Below are 16,139 nucleotides of genomic sequence, written 5' to 3'. Positions count from 1 at the left end.
GAGACAGCAGAGATTTTGTAGAGCTCGGGGGACTGCTAACATGGCTTACTTCTCCCTCCCAACCCCCCACCCCAAACACCTTCCACTCCACGTGTCTGATGCTTCGAGGCCCAAATCAAGTCTTTCCTGACCATCCGTGTGTCCTTCCTTTCCTCCGTGACCTCTAAGAGCACTTACCCACCACAGTACTCACCGACACCCACCTTGCATGTCACATGTCCCCAGTCAGGCTGTAAGCTGTAAAACGTCAGGCATCTCACGGAGCACCTGCCGCAGTGTCTTGTGCGTGAGGACTAAGGTGACAAGTTCACCTACATTACCCCGTTTATCTGTTTCCCAGAGTGAATACGCGGCTCTCAAGCCCTGAGTTGGTAAGCAGATAAGCTTGATAGCACAACTGTCGGCGAAGCAATAGTGCTGAAAGGCCAACGTTTCTTGACTGGGAATATAGTTTTCTAAATTTATTTCAACAAATTAATTTTGTTGGTCTGATTGCCACAGACAGAAAGAATGAAGTACTCTTCTTGACAACTAAGGAGTTTACAGTCTTTCAGAAAATAAAGACGCACGCATAGCTAATTAGGATAATGTGTTACTGATGTGGAAAAAGTGGGAGGACACAGAACAATTACAAAGCCATCAACAGTGTTCCTCAAGAGATGGCTGCAGTTCACATCCCACTGAATTTGGGCCACATGACCAGAAATAGTGTCTAGAAAAAGACAAGGAACCCTCCCTTCCTCTACTCTGAACAGATCTGCCACCCGGAAGAGCCCTGGTCTCTGAACTCAGCCACCGATTTGCAGAGGACACCACACAGTGCAGCCCAACTAGTGCGCGACACTGGCCAGAGCAGGGGGGACGCTGAAACACGGCTGGAGGAAGCAGGGTCACACCAGGCACAGCAAAGCGGGGGTACCAGGACAGCTGTCCTGAAACCTTTGGAGTGAGAGCTTGTCTAGTGAAAGATGGGCTGCAGAAGCATTTTCCAAACTGCAAGAAACAGCCCATTGGTGGGTCATGAAATCAATTTAGAGGTACAAGACTTACAGTAAATGCTGTTTCATAAAATGCCTGTTGTATGAGTGTGTGTGTGTGCGTGCACATGTGAACACGTACCAGGTCATGCAAACAGATTTTTTTCAAAACAGTTTGCAAGGCTGTGAATCAGGAAAATTATTTGGGAGATTATAGAAGGATTTATTTCAATTTGGTAGAAGAAAAACACCTCTAACAAGTAAAACTATCTCACACAGAGGTTTACTGTTTTAAATGGCAGAGAGTTTCCAGCCCCTGCAAGACTTCAAGCAGAGCCAAAGCTATAGACTGTCATGGAGGATACTCATTTAAGTAGAAAGTTAAATGAGAAGAGCTCTGTTTCCTCCGCATTCTATGAGGCGATCAGTCTAGATCACAGACAATGAACTATCACTGAAGGCACAATTAGGAGAAAATAATTCGATGGAGTCACAAGGGCAAATGTATACAGCCTGAAATTTTATTTGGTCATTTATGCCGGGAAAAGCACCTTTGTGAAAGGAAAAGTTGTAAGGGATACTTAGACCAGAGTTTCAGCCTACATGCACATCAGAATTACCTGGGGACCATTTAAAAGACACCCATGCTTGGATCCCAACATATATCAATTAAACCACTGGGGCCCAAAATTTGTGTTTTGTTTAATGTTCTTCAGACCAGAGTTGAGAACCACTGAGTTATAGGTATAAAATGCATAAATGACATTTTATAAAGCACAGAGGAAAGGGAAACAGACCAAGGATTTACATGAAGATCATAAAAAGAGTTAGAAAACATCATAGCAAGGCTTTTAATTTCTGCACAGGGTGTAGACAGCTGAAAAGAGCATCATTCCCCTGCTTACAACGAATAAAAAGCCAGATAAATGGCAAGTCCAGAACCTTCTTGAATCCACTGGAAAGCTAAGGTCACAGGGAAACTAGCCCTAAATCGAAGGAGAACCAGACACCTACAGGAAGAGAGAAGACAGGCACTTGCTTACCTGTGGCACATGCACCTGGACGTTGGCTAATGGGCAGCAGTTAACAAACAACAACAGAATACTGCTGGGAAAGTTGACAGAGCAGGGAGCCAGACCACTCTGAGGCACAGCACAAAAGGAAGACCTACGGCTGACACTGAGACAGACATTAGGAAAAGCCCTCCGGCCAACCAGCCCCAACTCTACACTCCAAGTATCATAAGAGGAATTTGAAGTGTGTAGGGCACTGAGAATAACCATACCAACAACAAACCTCCAATCCAGTTCAAATCCTGACTAGAGTGATCAACTGCCCACACTAAAGGTCTAGCAGAAATAGAAAGGCACTCCCATTTCTAGACATAAATACTATTTATCTGTCTCTCATGTCCTACACAAGATGTCCAGTTCTCAACAAAACATACAGAGCATACAAAAAGCAAGAAAGAAACAACATTGCCAAGAGATGCCAATGAGCTGAACCAAACTCAGATATAACTCAGATGTTGAAGCTATCAGACGCTAAATTTTAAATAACCATAATTAATTGTAAAAGACCCTAAAAGAAAGAGTGGACAACATGAAAGATTAAATGTCTAATTTTAACAGAAAGATAGGAACCGTAAGGGAGAATAAAATGAAAAAACTTGAAAGGCTAAACACAGTCACAGAACTGAAGACAGCATTCAACAGACTTGACACAGTCAAGGAAAGAGTCAGTGAACTAAAAAATAGGTCAACAGAATTACCCACACTAAAACAAGAAGCAACCACAAGAATGAAACAAAACGAAGTGTTCCACGGCCGTAGACAAATCAAAATTTCTAACCTAGACGGAATCAAATTTCAGAAGGCGAAAAGAAAATGGAGTAGAAGAAATATTTGAAGAAATAATTGTTGAGAATTTTCTAAAATTAACGACAGACACCAAACCACAGACCCAAGAAGCTCAAGAACACCACGCAGAATGAATACCAAGAATGGGCATACGTGTGCATGTGTGCACACGCACACACGCACATGCACACACGCACACGCACGCACACATGCACACGCACACGCACATGCGCACACACGCGCGCGCACACACATGCACACACACGCACGCACACACATGCACGCACACGCACACGCACGCACACACACACATGCACACATACGCACACGCACACAGAGGTATAGAATACTAAAACAGCTGAAACCAAAGACAAAAAGAATCTTGAAAGCAGTTGTAGAAAAATAAAACATTAAATATACAAGAACAATTTAAGGATTATAGAAGACATCCTGTCAGTAGCATGCAGTAAGAAGTCAATGAAGCAATACCTTTAAGGTGTGAGAGAAAAAATAAACTGTCTACCCAAAGTTCTAGACCCTGTGAAAATATCTTTCAAAAACAAAAGAAGGAAAAAGGACTGGCAGAGACAAAAACTGAGAGAATTCATGACCAGGACACCTACACTACAAGAAATGCTACATGAAGTTTCTCAGGCAGAAGGAACAGAATGTCGGAAACTTGGATCCTACACAAAGACACGAAGAGTGCTGGAGATGGAATAAATGAAAGTCAAAAACAGCTTGTCTTTTTCTTATTTTTAATTTCTAGAAAAGATAACTGAATGTCCAAAGCAGGAGTCAGCAAACTGGTTTACAAACCAAATCCAGCCCGTAGTCTCTTTTAGTATGACCTATGAGCTAAGAATAACTTTCATATTATATTCTAAGTGTTTTATATTGCATTCTTTAAGTGTTTAAGAAAAGAAGAAAATATGCAGCAGAGACCAAATGTGGCCTCAAAGCCAAAAATATTTACTTTCTAGTCCTTTAGAGAAAAAGTTTGCTAACCCCTGGTATAAAGCAAAAATAACAGTAATGTTGTGTTTACAACATAAGTAAAAGAAAAATGATGGTAACAATAAGTACAAAGGATAGAAGAGAAGGATTAGAAATATCCTACTGTTAAAGTCCTCGCACTACATGGGAAACAGTATAATATTATTTAAAAGTAGATTCTGATCAATTAAAGGTATATATGTCTCCATAGCGGAGATAAAAGGGAATCATAAAAAGGACTCAATAGGAAAAATAAAGAAAGAAAGAACACAGCTAGCAAAGTGGTAGATTTTGATTAGGTTTAACAGCATAGTAAATGTGAATGGTCTAACACACCAATTAAAAGATAGATATTGTCAGATAGGTTAAAAAAGTACGATTCTGAAGTCTACAAGAAACCTGCTTTAAATATACATAGACAGGCTAAAAGTAAAAGAAAAGTAAAAGATATAGGAAACAAACACTAACCGAAAGAAAGCTGGAGTAGCTCTATTATTAACACCCAGAGCAGCAGAACCCAGAACAAGGAATACTAACAACGATAAAGAGGAATAGTATATAATAATAAAAGGATCAGTTCTCCAAGGGGACATAACAATCTGAATGTGTATGCACCTAAGAACAGATGATCAAAATACATGAAGCAAAAAGTGACAGAATGAAAAGGAGAAATAGAAAAATCCACAATTGTAGTTGAAGACTCCAACATGTCTCTCTGTTATTGATAAAACAATGGACAGAAAATCAGGACACAGAAGACCTAACATTTCCAGAACATTCTATCCAACAATAACAGAATACACATTCTTTTCAAGTATACATTGAACACTCACCAAAACAGACCATATTCTGGGCCATAAAACAAAGATGAACACATTTAAAAGAATAAAAATCATGCAAATTATATTGTGAGACAATAACAGAATTAAACTAGAAATCAGTTACAGTAAGACTTCTGGAAAATTTCCAAATAGTTAAAAATCAAATGACATACATTCAAATAACATGTGGATTAAGAGGAATTCTCAATGGATATTCTTAAATATTTTAATTTTAAATAAATGAAAATTAAAATACACATAACAAAATTGTGTAATGCAGCTAAAGCAAGGGGTAGAGGGAAATCTATAGCACTAAATGCTTATTATTAAAACAGGAGAAAAATCTCAGATCAGTAATATAAGCTATCCCTTAAGAAAACAACAACAACAAAAATAAACTAAACCCGAAGAAGAAGGAAGTAATAAAGAGCAGAAAGCAATAAAATTGAAAGCAGAAAAACAGACAAAATTAATGAAACCAAAATCTGGATCTTTGAAAAAGATCAATAAAATTAATAACCTTCTAGACAGACTAAGAAAAAAAACTGAAGACACAAATTACCAGTACCAGGTATGAAAGGAGAAAATCACTATAGATTCCATGGACATTAAGTGGATGATATGAGAACACCACAAACAATTCTATCTCCATATATTCGACAACTTAGGTGAAGTAGAACAATTTCTTAAAAAATATAAACTACCCAAACTTATCAAGAAATAGGCAACCTGAAGTGTACCTGTAACTATTAAATTTGTAGTTAAAAGCCTTCAATCAAAGAAAACTCTAGACCCATATGGTTTCATTAATGAAGTCTACCAAACACTAAATTAAGAGATAATACCAGTCCTGCACAGCCTCTTCCAAAAACACATCACAACCAAGTGAAGTTATCCCAGGAATACAAGGCTGGTTCAATGTGAGAAAATCAATCAGTATAATTCACCATATTAAATATGAAGAAAAAAAATCACATGATTTTGTCAATAGATGATGAGAAGCATTCAATAAAATTCAAAATCCATCCATAATAAAAACTCTCAGTAAACTTAGAATACAAGGGAAATTATAGGGCATCTATTCTCAGTTAACATCATACTTAATAGTGAAAAATTGATCATTTCTCCCCGATGACAAGAAACAAGGCAAGGATGCTCTCTCTCACCACTCCTATTCAACATTGTACTGGAATTCTTAGCCAGTGCAACAAGGTAAATAATAAAATAAAATAAAATAAAATAAAATAAAATAAAATAAAATAAAATAAAATGCATCCAGATTTAGGAAGGAAGACATAACACTGTCTTTATTCACAGATGACATGATTGTGTAGAAAATCCCAAAGAATCTTAAAATAAACCCTCTAGAATAAGTGACTTTAGCAAGGTAACAGAATATAATGTCAATATATAAAAACCAATTACAGGGGCACCTGGGTGGCTCAGTCAGTTGAGCATCTGACTCCTGATTTCAGCTCAGGTCATGATCTCAGAGTTGTGGGATCAAGCCCCACACTGGGCTCCACACTCTGCTTGAGATTCTCTCTCTCCCCCTCTCCCCTCTGCCCCTTCCCCCACTCGCCCTCTTTCTCACTCTCTCTTTCAAATAAATACATAAATCTTTTTTAAAAATTACAATTCTATATACTAACAACAATAGCAATCCCCCAAGTGAGATACTTGAGTATAACTCTAACAAAACACATGCAAGATCTATACCCTAAAAACCACAGAATGGTGATAGAAAAATCAAAAGAGACAAATAAATAGATAAGATATATCGTCTTCATGGACTGAAAGACTCTATATTGTAAAGATGTCAATTCTTCCCAAATTAATCTATAGATTCCAAGCGATCCCATTCAAAATCCCAGCAGGATTTTTTGTAGATATTGACGAGCTGATTCCACAGTTTCTATGGAAAGGCAAAGGAACTTAAAGAGCCATAACAATTCTGGATAAAAATAAAGTTGGAAGACTTACCCAATCTGTTTTCCAAACTTACTATAAAGTCACAGTAATCAAGACAGAGGTAGTGTTAGTACAAAATAGTCACAGAGATCGATGGAATAAAATTGAGAGTCCAGAAATAAACACTTATAGTTATGACCAACTGATATTCGACAAAAATGCCTAGACAATTCAAGAGGGAAACACAGTCCCTTCAATAAACGATGCTTGAACAACTGGACTTTCACTTAGGGGAAAAAAAATCCCCTGACTCATACCTTATGACTCATACCTTATGCCTCATACAAAACTTAACCCAAAATGGATCACAGACCTAAGTATAAAACATAAAGCCATGAAAGTTCTAGAAGAAAACACAGAAAATTTTCAGAATATTTGGTTAGGCAAAGAATTCTTAGATATGATAACAAAGATCTGATTCACAATAAAAACCGATAAACTGGTCTATCAAAGGTAAAAACTTTTGCCCTGTCAAGACTTAGTCAAAAGAATAGAGAAAGGACCCAAATTAATAAAATTATCAATGAAAAGGGAGTGGTCACAACCAACACCAATGAAATAGGAAGGATCATTGGAAACTTTTATCAACAGCTTTATGCCAATAAATTAAACAACCTGGAAGAAATGGATGCCTTCCTGGAAACCTATAAACTACCAAGACTAAAACAGGAAGAAATTGATTTTTTAAACAGACTGATTAATTATGAAGAAACTGAAGCAGTGATCAAAAACCTCCCAAAAAACAAGAATCCAGGGCCTGACAGATTCCCTGGGGAATTCTACCAAACATTAAAAGAAGAAATAATACCTATTGTCCTGAAGCTGTTTCAAAAAATAGAAACAGAAGGAAAACTACCAAACTCATTGTATGAGGCCAGTATTACCTTGATCCCCAAACCAGGCAAAGACCCATCAAAAAGGAGAACTACAGACCGATATCCCTGATGAATATGGATGCCAAAATTCTCAACAAGATCCTAGCTAACAGGATCCAAAAGTACATTAAAAGGATTATCCATCAAGACCAAGTGGGATTCATTCCTGGGATGCAAGGATGGTTCAACATTCGCAAATCAATCAGTGTGATACATCATATCAACAAGAAAAGACTCAGGAACCATATGATCCTCTCAATAGATGCAGAAAAAGCATTTGACAAAATACAGCATCCTTTCCTGATTAAAACCCTTCAGAGTGTAGGGATAGAGGGTACATTCCTCAATTTCATAAAACTATCTATGAAAAGCCTACAGCAAATACCATTCTCAATGGGGAAAAGCTGGAAGCCTTTCCCTTAAGATCAGGAACACAACAAGGATGCCCACTCCCGCCATTATTTTTCAACATAGTACTAGAAGTCCTCACAACAGCAATCAGACAACAAAAAGGGATAAAAGGTATCCAAATCGGCAAAGAAGAAGTCAAACTGTCTCTCTTCCCAGATGACATGATACTGTATATGGAAAACCCAAAAGAATCCACCCCCAAACTTATAGAGCAATTCAGTAATGTGGAAGGATACAATATCAATGCTCAGAAATCAGTTGCATTTCCATACATGAGAAATGAGACTGAAGAAAGAGAAATTAGGGAATCCATTCCATTTACAATAGCACCAAAAATCATACGTTATCTAGGAATTAACTTAACCAGAGATGTAAAGGATCTGTATTCTAGAAACTACAAATCACTCTTGAAAGACATTGAAGACGACACAAAAAGATGGAAAAATATTCTATGCTCATGGATCGGAAGAATTAATATAGTTAAAATGTCTATGCTATCCAGAGCAATCTACACTTTCAATGCCATCCCAATACCAATGACATTTTTCAAAGAACTGGAACAAACAGCCCTTAAGTTTGTGGGGAACCAGAAATGGCCCCAAATCACCAAGGAATTGTTGAAAAGGAAAAACAAAGCTGGGGGCATCACGTTGCCAGATTTCGAGCTATACTACAAAGCTGTGATCACAAAGACAGCATGGTACTGGCACAAAAACAGACACATAGACCAATGGAACAGAATAGAGAACCCAGAAATGGACCCTCGGCTCTTTGGGCAACTAATCTTTGACAAAGCAGGAAAAAACATCCAGTGGAAAAAGGACGGTCTCTTCAATAAACAGTGCTGGGAAAATTGGACAGCTACATGCAAAAGAATGAAACTTGACCACTCTCTCACACCATACACAAAGATAAACTCCAAATGGATGAAAGACCTCGATGTGAGACAGGAATCCATCAAAATCCTAGAGGAGAACATAGGCAGCAACCTCTACAACATCGGCCAAAGCAACCTTTTTCATGACACATCTCCAAAGGCAAGAGAAACAAAAGATAAAGTGAACTTGTGGGACTTCATCAAGATAAAAAGCTTCTGCACAGCCAAGGAAACAGTCAAAAAAACTAAGAGGCAGCCCACGGAATGGGAGAAGATATTTGCAAATGACACAACAGATAAAAGACTAGTATCCAAGATCTACAAAGAACTCAAACTCAATACACAAGAAACAAATAAATCAAAAAATGGGCAGAAGATATGAACAGACACTTTTCCAATGAAGACATACAAATGGCTAACAGACACATGAAAAAATGTTCAAAATCATTAGCCATCAGGGAAATTCAAATCAAAACCACACTGAGATACCACCTTACGCCAGTTAGAATGGCAAAAATTGACAAGGCAAGAAACAACAATTGTTGGAGAGGATGTGGAGAAAGGGGATCCCTCCTACATTGTTGGTGGGAATGTAAGTTGGTACAGCCACTCTGGAAAACAGTGTGGAGGTCCCTTAAAAAGTTAAAAATTGAGCTACCCTATGATCCAGCAATTGCACTACTGGGTATTTACCCCAAAGATACGGACGTAGTGAAGAGAAGGGCCATATGCACCCCAATGTTCATAGCAGCATTGTCCACAATAGCTAAATCGTGGAAGGAGCCGAGATGCCCTTCAACAGATGACTGGATTAAGAAGATGAGGTCCATATATACAATGGAATATTACTCAGCCATCAAAAAGAATGATTTCTCAACATTTGCTGCAACATGGACGGCACTAGAGGAGATAATGCTAAGCGAAATAAGTCAAGCAGAGAAAGACAATTATCATATGGTTTCACTCATTTATGGAACATAAGAAGTAGGAAGATCGGTAGGGGAAGAAAGGGAAGAATGAAGGGGGGGTAAACAGAAGGGGGAATGAACCATGAGAGACTGTGGACTCTGGGACACAAACTGAGGGCTTCAGAGGGGAGGGGAGGTGGGGGAATGGGGCAGGCTGGTGATGGGTAGTAAGGAGGGCACGTATTGCATGGTGCACTGGGTGTTATATGCAAGTAATGAATCATGGAAATTTACATCAAAAACTAGGGATGTACTGTATGGTGACTAACATAATAAAAAATATAATTATAAAAAAAAAGAAAAAACAATAAATATTAGAAAAGAGGAAGTAAAATTGCTATAGTTAATAACATAATTTTTAATGTATAAAGTTCAAATAAATCTATTATAACTAAAACAAAACAAAACAAAACAAAAAAAAAAACTTTTGCCCTGAGAAAGACACTGTTAAGAGAAGAAAAAATATAAGGCACAGCCTAGGAGAAATTACTTGCAAAACACATTTCTGACAAAGAACTTATATCCAGATTATGTAAAGAACTCTCAAAACCCAACAATAAGAAAACAAACAACCCAATAGAAATAGGCAATCAAAATTACCACTGCATAACATTTAAAAGCTATAAATTTTTACTTGAATTTGTATTTTTTTTCCAGTCCACTATGGGTCCAAACATAACTTCTCACCAATTTATTTTGTACTATATCATTTGACCCAGAATTAGGCTTTTGATCTCTGTTAACCTTTGATGCACTTTATATTGACCTAAAAAAAAAAAAAAAAGAAGAAACTATTAGTTTCATTGACCTCAGGAGATAAATTTCATAGAAGTCCTTACTAAAGAGATGACTTTTCCTATCAAATAAAATTGGCTCTTAAAAAACACACCAAAAAAGTAACAACTTTCTGAGGCATAAAAATTTATTTTCTCACCTTTTAAATAATGAACCCTGAGCATGAATCACATTTTTAATCACCATACTTCCTCCTTCTCCCTGATACCAAAACTAAACAATTCTGGAACCCAATGATGAAAGAAATGACTCTTATTTCCCTCTGCTCATATTTCTTCACTCATTTCTCACCACCTGGTACCATGTTTTGTAAGTCGTTGTAAATAATGTTTGGGAACAATGTGAAGTATCACAAAGAAACAAAGAGATTCTGCATGAAAGAAATCTTTTAAAATCAAGTTATTCAATACGTAACCCTCTTCTTCCAAGTGAATGTCTTTTTCCCCCCAACATCATGCCTGCTCAGGCCATACTTCTCTGCTAGAAACCAGAGAAAGAATAAGCCTTGAAAATTTCCAGCACTATGGCCAGCTTGTTTCCAACTACTGCACTCTTTTCTTACCCTATTTTTTTTAGTCTTTTTTAAAACTTTGAGTATATTTGACACACAATGTAACATTAGTTTCAGCTACACAATATACTGATTCAAGTCTATGTTACACTACGCTCACCACAAATATGGCTGCTGTCACCATACAAGGCTGTTACGATACCATTGACTATATTCCCTATGTTGTATCTTTCATCCCCGTAGCTTATTCATTCATAACTGGAAGCCTGTACCTTCCACTCCACTGCACCACTCTGCCCACCCTTCCACCACCCTCCCCTCTGACAATAACTTGTTTTTCTTATAGTACGTCTCATCACCTGAAATACGAGACAAAACATAAATACATAGGTCTCCTTCCAGTAGACTGTACATGCCATGAGCAGAGAGATTTTTCTTTCTTGTGTGCTCTTTTATCCTCAGCACCCGAAACAGGGCCTGGCACACAGTAGATGCTCTCTAAATACCTGTCAATCAATGACTGCCCGAGGCATCTCCCCCTACCCATTCCTTCACGTTTTTCCAATGATCCTGGCCATTCCATAGCAGCTCTGAGGATGCCAACAACAAAATATGCCGCTCTCCACTCCCTCCTTCCTGTCAGGATTAGTGACCAAGTCTTTTTGCCAACGTCTGTGCTAACGAGATGCTGAGGATGCATCCCTTGCTGCCCAATCTGACTCCAAACGTCCACCAAGGTCCGCCATATCAAATGGAGACAAAAGGCAGCACTCACTTCATCCTTCGAATGAAAACAGGCCAAATGCTTGAAAAGCAATAGGCCGTAGAGGCTGGTTTCCTACTGAAACAACTACAGACTATGCACCCACTGCATTTACTGTCAGGAGAACTGTTTTCTTGCCCAGGATCCACCACTAACTGCATTTTCACCAAGTTCCAGCCTGTTAGTTCGAAGATAGGGGACAATACTGACTCAAAGCCATGATTTAGAACAAGTAAGTGTCCTCAGCAGGGGGCGCGGGAGAAGGTGAAGGGGAGGGGCTGGGGGGGGTGGGACGCAGAGCAGAACCAGCTGTGAGGCTGTTTCAAACTACACATGCCCCCCCCACTCCTCCACCCCAACCCACCCCCACAGAATCATCACCACAGAGTAGGCCACTGTTGCTGTTACCAACAGGAGTATGAAAACCTCAGGAAACCTTTTCCAGATTGTAAATGTAAGTTCTTTGAGGAACGGGACCAAGATTTCTGCTCCTTAGTGACAGCCAGAGCGGCGTGGGACACAGGGTACTCTGCGGTGAGTACCACCGTCTTTGCCTGCGTCTCCAGCCTCGCTCCCCTCTCCCCTCAGCCACACCTGTACTTCTGCTGTACCGAGCCTCTCCTGACTGCCCGCCCAGGCCAGGCCTTTCATCATCGGTCACTGCCGGTGGGAAACACCACTGCCTGCCCGCCTAACAGCCGGATAGGAGTCTCACTTCCCCCCGTGCTAACAGAACTCCAGCTTTGCTCAGATGTGGGGCATCGACGTGCTCACGGAAGCGGAGCCCTTTCTCAGCTCCAGAAGACTGCGTGCACAAAACAATCATAGCCCACCTTCTTCCCCTTTCCCAGGGACAGATTTAGGGGGGGCATTCTGGCCAATGACCTAGGAACTTCTGGGAAATTTGGTCCTTTGTTATCTAGAAAACACCATCCCAGCCCTTCTTCCCCTTTCCCAGGGACTGATTTAGGGTGGGCATTCTGGCCAATGACCTAGGAACTTCTGGGAAATTTTGTCCTTTGTTATCTAGACAAACACCGTCCCTCCCTTCTGCTGTAGACGTTACCCCCGTAGCCATGACCGAGCAGCAGTCAACCTGTGGCAGAGAAGGGAAAAGCTAGCGAATCCAGCCGAGGGCCGTGATGACTGTGAACCACCTACCTGCAGACTTCTTACGTGAGACGGTAAAGTAACCCAAATCACGTTACTTACAACAGCAAGCACTGACCCCCACCACAAGGGCCTGGGAAGCCCCTCGGGCTTTTTTCTCCTAGAGCAGCCCTACCATCTCCAACTTTTTTTCTCCTAGAGCAGCCCTACCATCTCTCAACTACAGTCTCCTGGGGAAGTCTTCACTATATCCCCAGACAGTAACAGTCCCAGGCACATCTGCCTTATCTGCACATCTGCCTTTCCCACCAGACTGTGAGCTTCTCCAAAGCAAGCATTTTCACCCTTGGCAGAGGCCCGGGCATACTGTAATTAAGTCTCAGTTTGGGCTTAACATAAGTGACTCCAATTTGGTCCTACTGAATGAATCAACAACAAAACAATGAATGATGCTGTCCATGCCTTGGATAAAGACTTGATGACTGACAGACTGAATATGGCACCCAGGCTGTCTACACTCTACTATGGACTTCCTTTAGGAGGTGGTGAGCAAAGGCAGAGATAGTACAATGGACATGTACTATTTTTATCTGCCCCTAACACAGACTTCTCACTGGTAACTGCCCCTCCCCAGTCTCCAGCAGCTGAACCAATCCCCCAGGCACTGGTGGCACCTGGGTATTCACTCCTACCGCGGAAATCCACTTCCTAGCCACTGAGATGGCTTGGCCCAGCCTTGGTCTAGTATATCAGTAAGATTTGCTACAAGGACAAAAGAGCTGGAAGAAGTGAGAGACTACCCCCCCATCCACCCACCCCCACTCCCTGAAAGAGCAGATAATCCGGAAGGCACCAGTGCTATTTATCACTTCATATTAAAAAACAGCCAACACAGGAGAAAAGAGCCAACATATGCATGAGAGAGAATGAGCCCTGCAACCTCATATGAGCCCCTGGACGTAGCTATGCCCTCAGCCTTTTTCATTTACGTGACCCAACTTCTATATTGCATCAGGCAATTTTCAAGTGACCAACAACCAACTTAAAAGAATTATTTTTTTTAAAAAGATTGTATTTATTTTTTTGACACAGAGATAGCGAGGGAGGGAACACAAGCAGGGGGAGTGAAAGAGGGAGAAGCAGGCTTCCCTCTGAGCAGGGAGTCCAATGCGGGCTCGATTCCAGAACGCTAGGATCATGACCTGGGCCGAAGGCAGACGCTTAACGACTGAGCCACCTAGACGCCCCCCAACTCAAAAGAATTCTGACAAGTACAGTGGATAATGATGAGAGCAGGCTGATAACACCCCTCTATCTGCAGGGTCTGTGTCCTGGCACCTCTCAATCTACTGCCTCTAGGATGGTAACAGGAAGTAAAAGAGCCTGAAAGCAGCCTAGGAGTGAACAAGTCAGAGTGATTAAAAAAAAAAAAAAAAAAGCCACCCCCAGAACACCCCCACACACACCTCACCACCACCATCACTAGGGTTTCCCCCTACAGGAGGGTAATCTGAGCCTCCTGGATCTCCCTTCTGTTCAGAAATGTGTGGAGATCTCTGGGAGGTATCAAGTGTTACATTATCACGTAGGGAAAAGATGGAGAGAACTTTCACCAAGCTTTGTGCTGTGCACTTTATGAATATCATATAACTTAAGGCATTTTAATGACTATAATACCCATTTTGCTTTTGAGGAAACAGGATCAGCGAAGTTGAGTAAGCTGCTCAAGGTCACACAGCTAGCAACTAGAATTTAAACAGCACTCTAGACCTTTTTCCCCTTTCTCCCTCGGATCGCTGGGTCCTGGGAGATGGAGGCACCCCTCCACCTCCACCCTCATCTCCACAGCGCCCCAGGGCACACAGACCTGCAGTCTTCCCACCTCAGGCCCCTGGAGTCAGAGCAGCCGAGCGTACTCGGCTCTTCGGAAGCGCCACGGAGCTAACGAACCCGTGCGCATAGGTCGTTTATTCACCACCACCACCACCACCACCAAAAGTAAGGAGCCGGGTAGAGCGGCGGCACGGACGCGGGCCCCGGTGCAGCGCCGCAGAGGGGGAGGCGGGAGCTCCTCTGGGCTCCTCGGCCGCCCGAACCCCCGCCCCGGCTCCGCGCCCTCCCCCGCAGCCCCGTTCCCCAGCCTCTCCTCTCCCCACCCGCGCCACGCAAACGGTGCTCCGCGGCCCCCGCCCCGTCCCGATGCTCCCAGCAGTTCGCCTCCGCGCGGCTTCTGCACTGCACCGCGGCCCTCCACGGCCCGCCGCAGCCGCGCGGTCCCGCCGGTCCCCGGCGCGGGGTCCTCCGGCCCCGGCCGACCACCGCCCCCAGCTGGCCGCGCCGTCCCCGCTCACCTGCGCCGCCCGCGCCCGCGGGGCCTCTCGGCGCCCCAGCCCGGCTCCCGGCCTCGGCTCCGAGCGCGCCCGCCGGGGGCCGGCGTTGGCTGCGGCCGCGCGGGGCGGGGCGGGGCGCGGCTCCTCCCCGCCTGAGCCACCTGGGGCGCCCGCGAGGGGACCCGGCCGGGACAGGTGGGCCCCGCCCGGGAGCGAGCCGCCCGGGGCTCAGGCTCCTCGGAGAACCTCAGGGATCCTCCGCCGGGCTGAAGGGAGACCCGGGCGACCGCATGTTAGGTGACAGCCGGGTCGCCCAGTGCCTGGGAGGCGGCGGGGACCCACGGCCCGGCCTGTTTCCAGCCTGGCGCGCGCAGGAAATGCAACACAGAGCGTGAGCCTGACCGCACCAAGAGACCAAGTCAGTGAGAAGAGTCGAAGCCAACCCCTTTCTTCGTGGGATGTACAAACTGAGAACCCAGAACTGAGACCCTCGGGATGAAAATGCTTGGGCCAAGGCCGCGGGTGCGTTAGTTCAGAACTGGAAGAACTCAGGCCTTTTCTGACCATCGCACACTAAGCCATCCGCCCCTCGCCCGCAGTGGGCTCAGATGACCCCCATCCGTTCTGTAAAATAACATTAAGCTATAAATAAAATCATTTCGGGTAGTGATATCCTCCCCCGAAGAGGGGAGAACCTCCTCTGTCCACTGTTAACCAACCAGAGCCTTGAACAAATCCAGGACAGTACCTGTGCTCAGTTAATACTTGGTGCACAATGAGGCGTGGCCCGGTCCTTTGAGTCCAGCCTTCTGCCGGTCCCTACAGGCCGGAAGCGTCCCAGCGTCTCTCCTCCTTTATCAGCAGGAACCCCGAGT

General features: G+C 42.7%; 1 protein-coding gene across 1 annotated transcript in view; it reads right to left on the bottom strand.

Moving 5' to 3' along the window:
- The window catches only part of LYPD6B (LY6/PLAUR domain containing 6B), a 208,766-nt gene extending 193,399 nt beyond the window's left edge, over nucleotides 1-15,367 (bottom strand). The window contains exon 1 of the mRNA XM_045782175.2: nucleotides 15,286-15,367. The gene's annotated coding sequence lies outside the window, so the exon portion shown is untranslated. The remainder of the gene's footprint in view (nucleotides 1-15,285) is intronic.
- Between the last annotated feature and the right edge of the window lie 772 nt (nucleotides 15,368-16,139).

Source organism: Ursus americanus, chromosome 1, assembly GCF_024610735.1.
Source record: "Ursus americanus isolate L20-20 chromosome 1, mUrsAme1.1.p, whole genome shotgun sequence".
NCBI classification, from domain to species: Eukaryota; Metazoa; Chordata; class Mammalia; order Carnivora; family Ursidae; genus Ursus; species Ursus americanus.
Note: the sequence above shows the minus strand (reverse complement) of the source record. Positions and strands in the feature narration are given on the sequence as shown.